The sequence below is a fragment of the Malania oleifera genome, chromosome 9 (genome assembly GCF_029873635.1).
Source record: "Malania oleifera isolate guangnan ecotype guangnan chromosome 9, ASM2987363v1, whole genome shotgun sequence".
Lineage (NCBI taxonomy): Eukaryota > Viridiplantae > Streptophyta > Magnoliopsida > Santalales > Ximeniaceae > Malania > Malania oleifera.
In genome coordinates this window covers 945,030-953,581 of record NC_080425.1, presented here as the reverse complement: position 1 = coordinate 953,581, position 8,552 = coordinate 945,030, and positions in this window count along the sequence as shown.

Genomic DNA, 8,552 nt, shown 5'->3' with positions numbered 1-8,552 from the left:
AAAAGACCAAGCATGCATCATGATTGACCTTTTTTATGTAATAACTAATTAAAAATGGCTGCTAATTCTGCAGCTTCTGCATGCTGCTGCAACCAAAATATTAGAATGATACATTCATAATCAAATTTGTAAATAAGGACAAGTGATGTGGCGGGCTAAAGGTGTGTCGTTAAATCCTAATACTGGCCAGGAACGTGCTATATGTTGTCTTGGCTTAATTAGATTCTATTCTACGCACACCTATGTGCAATGCATGCATGCATGCAGCTCCAGCAAAAATTAACCTCTACATTTATTTATTTATTAGTAAAATATTTTATATATATATATTCGATGCATGCATTCGGTGTTTTAGTTGCTAAATTTGTCCTTAATTGACTAATTAATAGTTAATTAATTGTTTCCTTAATTTGTTCCGTTTAATTTGGTTAAAATTTGGCAATTAGTTAATTAACCAACTATAGATGGGGCTAATATGTTTTTGGCATATGCACTACAACAGCTAGCTTGCTTTACAGTACATAGAATTAATTAATTGTTAATTATTAATTAATGATTTGTACTGCTTTAATTTATTGAAAAATCGTGAAAGAAATTAAGTAATAAATTTTCCGTGTGTAGTAATTATTCATGTAAATATGATCCAACCTTTATCAATGAGCGGGCAGTCCTTTTGACTGAAAATTCAAAGGCAGTGTAAAATATATGGTAATGAGATGGAAATGTATGATGAAAAAAATTATTAGGTTAAGGATGTCTAATTACATTATATTTTAATTAATTATTGGTTGATTTTAAATAATTAAATTTTTTTAAATTAATCTGAGTCATTAATTTTAGAAAAATAAAAAAGTATACGTAATTATTTATTTAAAATATAACATAATTAATGATAATTTAACTTAATAACTTCTCCTATTATGGTTTATCTTTAATGTATATAAATTCGAGAAGCAGTAATAGACAGATGTAGAGAAAGGTGGATGAGCAGTAGGAGGGAGCCAATGAAAGGGCACATGCATGGCCACATGTAGAATGGACTGCGGCGCAGCCACGTTCTAATTACTCTCTTAATGATTTAAGAAATTAAGCAGATAACAGAGAAGGATGAAGGATCATGCATGCATGCATACATGCATATTCATATTCATATTCCAATTAACAGCTAGCCTCTTCACCACTTTTGTAATCCGCCGCGTTGCTAAACACATCACTCGCTTTTGACTTGTAAGTGTCCCTCACGTCTTCCTCTGATCAGAGAGAGAGAGAGAGAGAGAGAGAGAGAGGTCATTTTTTCTTTTGTGGGTTTTATTAAGGGGATACTGGGGAGGCATGGCTTCGATATTACTTGACTGCCTTTTCACATTTTGGCATGCAGGAAAGGAGAAAAGAATAGAAAATTAGCAGTAAACCTTTTTGGTCAAGTACCCATTATAATTATATATAACTGGATCATATATATATATATATCTGGTCATCATCGATCATTGCTCCAGAGGCACAGCAGATCGACTTTGTTAATTTTTGGCGGGGCTCAGGAGGGGCTGTACTGTCTCATCTGATCGTCTTCTAGCAATTTATATTATTCAATTTATGCAGAGATCCCGCGGAGATATTGTTTGATTTTTATTTGTGATATTTTGAATGTTGGTATGTTCGTCTTAATTTGACGAATGCATATATATATATGTTTCCGTGGATGGAAAACATGCATGGCCACAGTATTGGGAGTTGCTGACTTTATGGCCACAGTATTGTTCGTTCATCAATTTATTATTCCCTAGCTACCGGCACCTCTTAAATTTTCTTAACTAGGTTTGCTTCAAAAAACAAATTAGGTTGAATCTATAGCTAGCTAGCTAGCTATATGCATTATCATACATAAATAGATAGATGGCTGAATGTTTCAATGCAATAAATTTGGGTGACCAAGTGCCAAATTATATTGCATATATATCGTTTATATATTATATATTCATACGATTCAGTCCAATAATGCAGTTGATATCGAATCTTGGCAATCGATAAGGATAAATTAAGTCAAGATGGGTTAAAACAAGATGCCCAGCTAGAAGGTCAAGATGATTGGTTAGAGTTACAGAGAGTAATTAATGATATGGGATCGTACGCACCTATCTCTTAATAATTAGTTGTATGGTATACAAGCAAATTAGTTGGATTGTTGAACCTATATATATCATTTTGTAAATTTTGATATTTTAATTTAATAAAAAAAAAATATAAGTTATTTTATTTTTGTGCGATTAAAACATTATACTAATTTGTTGCATAAATAATTTTATAGAATTTGAGTTGGGGAGACAACTTCTTAAGAAGGATAAGAAGAAGAGATTTAATCTTCTTTAATTTTTAATTAGATCCTCCTCATCATAAGGGTGTCCATTGGGCACTAACTATTGAAATAGGTAAAAATATCCTATGCTCCACATGGTCGAGTGTCATTAACTAAGGGAGATAATTATTTTTCTTTATATTAAAGACAAATATTAAGAGGTATAACTTATATACCTTTCAAAATAACATAAAACCCTCTATTGATGGAGCATATAACCTTCGGGCATTTTATCTCTTTAGCTTTGGGGGGCCCTATAAAATATACACACCAAGAGAAGGTAAGAAACACTCTTTTAGAGGACTTTAGAGGGTACTTCAAGATGTGACTAAAGCATATATTGGGGAAGGTAAGATATTTTATAAAAAAAGAAAATACTATGATTATATGACCTATGTTATGCTATCGAAACAGACATGAGCATCGGAGAAGTCTCCCAAAAGTCGTTGAGATTCTCCTAAGCATTTTCTTTTTCCTTGATTGTAGGATTGCCACGATTTATGAATTTGGAGATTGGGCTAAATTGTAGTAATCTGGAAAAAAAAAAAAAAAAAGAGGATTTATTATTAATTAATTAAATCAAGTAATATGATGGTTATATATATATATATATATATATATATATATATAAGGATATAAGTATAATATTATACATATATACATTCATCTCCTGAATGATTAAGAACCTTAAGAGATTAAAATTAAGCCCCCTGCGCCTCTCCTCTCTCAGTCTCTCCATGCTCTCTCTCTCTCTCTTCAATTTCTTCCCCGATTCTCTACCGATTAAAGAACGGAAAATACCATTGGGTTTCTATCTCGTCTACCAACATTTTAACTGGAGTGGATTTATCGTAAGAGCGTCGTAGGCACCACTCCTGGGATAAGGTAAACGCACTCTTTCTCCTCAATTTCTCTCAAATCTTCAGCCAAATTGACGATCGGACATCACCACAAGGTCCTGACTTCGATCCTTAACAATTTAATCGAAGCAAATTTTTGATTTTAGGATCCTAAATACCAGTCCAAGGTTAAGGTGAGGAGTACAAATTATGACAATTATTTTAGAAATTCAACTATAATAGGTGATTATTAAATTGGAATATTTGATTATATCAGATTTTTGGGATTAAGTTAAATTGTAGGGAATTGATTAAATGGAATTTTTGGAAAATATTTTGGAATTAGATTAAACTATGGGGATATGATCATATTTGTATTTTAAATATGATAGAAATTAAATTTGAATATGGAAAGTGGATCGAACCCGTGTTTTTAGAATTTATCCGGTTAATGGGAACGTGTGAGCTTAGGAATATTAAAATAATTATAATTCTAGGGTTGAGTTAATTGAATCGGGGAAAATGCGATTTCAGGGTTTTGAATTCTGAACGCCGCTTGCATGAATGTAAGGATTTTAGCAGGCCTCTCAGTAAGCATATAAGGGGAATAAATTATAACAGTTATTTTGGAAAATTTATGGTTGAGTAAATACGTGAAAAATGATAATATGATATTTTGCCTGTGATTGTTATGATACGAATATCAAATTAAATTGTGTGACATATGATTTATATTGGAAATATATTTGAAACTGGGTTATGTGATTTGCACTGAGAATAATGAGACTATGATTTATATATATATTGAAATGTTTTATGTAGAAATAAAAATAAGAGGAAACCTAGTTATGTTTTATATACTGAATTGTGATGATATAAGATTTGAAATATGAGAAATGATGAAAAATGGAATACAAAATTGTTTTATTGAGAACGATGAATTGTGATATACCAATGTGTATTTTACTGGAAATGATGGAATATGATATATATATATATATATATATATATATATATATATATATAGAAATGTTTTCTATGATAAACGAGGAAATAAGAAATATCAATATGCTTTATTGAGAAATGTTGAAATACGTGAAATGAGATATCTATTATTATAAGATGGAATGTGTACTGATATGATGAGAATAAAATAGAAAATGATGAGAATATTTCTAATGTGACGAAATGTACCAACATATTGAAATATGAACACTGAAATACGAATACTAAAATGTGGAAATGAGAACCCTGATAAACTGGAGTTGGATAAAAAGCACGGTACTGTTGCTAGTGAGGTGATAGTGCAACCACACGGTCTCGTGGAGAGTCTAGCGTGGTAGTCGATTGAGCCAGTGAGAAGGGTAGTGTTGCCACCTGGCATCCGGACCAAGAGTGGGTAGGTCAATCGTACTACAGATAGATAGATTCCTTGTTTTGATCTAACCGGGTAGGCCAACTGCGGTTAGGTCCAGCCTTCAGACCGCACAAATCGGTCATGCGGGAAACATGACGATGTGAATATCCTCAGGGCAGCCATGTGTTACAGACAGGTGTGTATTTGTTACTAGTGGACACTCATGAGTTAGATTGTGAAATGAAAATGAGAAATGAAAGAGTGTAAATTTAATGGCAAAAATAATTAGGACAAAGTAAAACTCTTTGCCCGAGGGCTTACTGAGTAAGGTGAGTGCCCTGATGGGTATCAGTTGTAGCTGCACCTGAATTAATCGGGTAAGGTTACAAACAATAACAGAATAGAGGGGCATTACATGTATGGTCATGTAATCTCTCCTATTTTCGGGTACTTTCGCTGATAAATATTAGTTGTATATGTATGAGTATGAGGAATGGAATCAAAACTTAAACTATGTTTTATGACTATATGATTATGAGTACATATATGAATATTTTCTCAAAATATATAATCATTAAAATGAGTGTATTATGAAATAACTAATCTCATATGTCACACACTGTAAATATTTTATTCTGTCTTACTGAGAGGTTTCTCACCCAAATATTTAAATATTTCAAGAAATCGTGACAGAACAGTAGATAGAGCTCCGAGTTAGAGGGGAGCTGGTACCCTAGTAGACAGGGTAAGTGTTTTGTGTTGGGAATATGTTTATGAAATTCCCTAGGGTATATTATGGATTTTTGGAATATCTACGGATGTATAGAACTCTCGTTATTTGTATTCTGGATGGTTTGTAAATATTGACTTTCGCTGTTAGGTTTGTTTATATAAGCAAGACTATTTACCCGGTACCCATTTCGGTTCAGGTTATGTTAGAATGGTATCAGAGTTTTTAATGTGGCAGATGTTTGATTAATATTTAGTATTTATTGGAGATGAAAAAAAATGGTATGAAAAGCAGGGTGTCACATAAATTTTTTGCATCAATAGTTTGGAACGCCAGCTAGGAGAATTTTACTACTCATAAAGGAAGTTGGGGTGGGGGGGATCAAGACCAACACACACTTTGGCCCTAAGGCTAAAAAAAAGGGACAAAAAGCGATCTAGTGACGACCTTCTATTGTCTAAGTTAGTCTAAGGTGATGAAGTAGCAAAAACTAGTTTGGCAAGTCATTCATGTCCACTTGAAGACAAGGTAGTCCTTTATAGTGAAGCAGCTTGCATTTGCTTAATTTCTAGTTCAAAAATGGGTATTAATTACGGAGCATATTTGTTGCTTTAGTTATATGTTTGATCGATGTTAACAATGTTGATTGGAATTTTAGCTTTGTAAAATTACTTGGTTGTTGTTATAGTCATATTTATTGCATTCGTTATGAAGACATATACCAATTGTGCACAACTAACAATTCTGCACACGATTTACCAACCTATGTTAGTTTATAGTGATTTATTAGGTAGATTGCATATTTTTATTCAGGCGAGCAGTTCTCATCTTTACTTTATTCTCATTACCTAGCTCCAAATTTTTAGAGATTGCCCAACTTCCCTTGTAATCAAACCCCATCAATGAGTAACCACTCTATGAACAACTCTATCTTTATTTTTATATACCAAAGGTAAGTAATTCAAATTTTTACCATTACATGTCTTCTACTTTTATTTCTTGAAATCCTTATTAGTTTTATCATTTAAAGGTTTTTTGAAACTTCATTTTTAGCATCCATTTGCTTTATTTTACAACTGATATAATCTTTTGTGTTTTTCACCCCACTAGGTGGGGTCGGTTATATGAATCTTTTTTCCGCCAATTTATGCGATAATGGACCATTTCTTTTTTGACAAATTCAGTAATATTAAATCCTTAATCTAGAAGGAGTGAACTTCATGGTGATCCATCAATATAGGGAAGGCAATAGTGCGGTTGATTTTCTCGCTAGAGAAGGAGAAATGGGAAACAATGTCATCTATGAAAAACAACATCTTTTACCACGTTCTCTGAAAGGTATCCTTTGGATGGATAGTTTGGGTCTCACTTCCTTTCGCTATTAGTTCGTCCTCTCGATTTTTATTTAGTTAGTTTAGATTTTAGTTTATTTTTTATTTTTGTTTTGATAGGCCTGCTTAGATTTGTTTCTTATTTAGCTTTGTTTGGATTTGTAGTCCTCTTTTGGTTGGTTGTTGGTGTTGTTTTTGGGAGGCCTTTAATGTTGTTTATCTGTAATCTCCCAATGCTTGTCTTGTAACCACGGTATTCCTCCGCCAAAAGTAAGGGTATATCAATAAATAATTGGAGGTGCCGCCCTCCTTTTAAAAAAAAAAAAAAATCCTTACTCACTATCTCCTCCCAACTTATTTTAGGTCTACCCCTACCCCTTCTACTACCCCCCACAGCAACTAAATCATTCTTCCTCAGTGGTGCACTATGTGGCCTACGTTGCAAGAGTTCATACCATCTGAGTCGTCCCTCCGTTATCTTATCCTCTATAGGAGCTACACCTAACTTACAGCGAATATGTTCATTCCTTAATTTATCTTTCAATGTTATACCACTCATCCATCTAAAGATTCTTTACTTTTTCGATATTATGTTTCTTCATCGCCTAACATTCTGATCCATAAAGCATAGCTGGTCTTATAGCTTTCCTATAAAACTTTCCTTTCAATTTTAAGGGTATTCTATGATCACGGAGCACACTTGAAGCACTTCTCCATTTTACCCAACTTACTTTAACTCGATGCATTACATCATCTTCAATTTCTCCTTCTGTTTGCATAATAGATCCATGGTATTGAAATCTGCAAGTGTTATTTATTTCTTCATTATCAAGTTTAACTTTATCTCCAATATTCCTCCTATCATTATAATAATATAAATTTGCATATGTTTAATAATTTTTTTTGAAAAAAAAAACATTATTTGTTTTGACAATTAAAAAAAAAAGCTCCTTTTTTAACAAAAAAAAGAAAAAAGAAAAAATTCAGCCATAATACTTAGTAGGGCGTATTTCGAGGTGATACAATGGATTTGATATATAAGTTCTACTCATACATGATAGATTGATGAACTATGCTCATAATTGACAAGTAAACTATGCTCATAATTGACAAATGATAGATGAACTATGCATATAATTGACAAATGGACTTTACTCATAAATGACAAATGAGCTCTACTCATAAAATGATAGATGAATTATACTTATGAATCAACTTATGTGCTTAGCTTATGTAAATTATAGGTGAGTTATGCTTATAATTGAAAAAGGAACTCTAGAGCAACTCTACAAGGCCAGGAAGATCAAGCTCTAAGAAACAATCTTGCAGAACTATGAAGACTAAGTCCTAAGTAGTTGTTGCACATGTACATGAATACCAAGGCCCAATAATTAAAAGTAATTATAATTCAAGAGCATAATGACTCTACAAATAGAGGAGAACCTCGAAGCCAAGGCTCGAGAGGCCTAGCAATTTAAAATAAAATAAAAAAGAAGGTAGGAGTATCACGTAAAGCTGACTACTAAAAAGAAAAAAAAATTGTCACGCCCCGAACCGGGTAATGGGACCCAGGGTTGAATTAGTAACCTAACATGTCCCTGTATCCTACAAAATACCAATGATACGGTAATGAATGAGAGTCCGACCCCGTGAGGTTCCCGTACACCCTATACACATTCACATACATGACATATACGCAACGAAAATTGTTCTTTCTATACATACATGGTACCATACAAGAGTCTGTACAAAAGGAGTCTAAGCTCCATAATACAAAACATAAACCCGGGTGTCAGCCAAAACCCAAAATGACAACCCAATATAGCCCTAGTACTTACACAAGTACTTCACGCAGTACACCGACCACTACGCTCCCAACACAAAGACGCTAGTTTCGATTACTCGAAGGGCCTGAAAACATGTACATACGATAGGGGAGAGA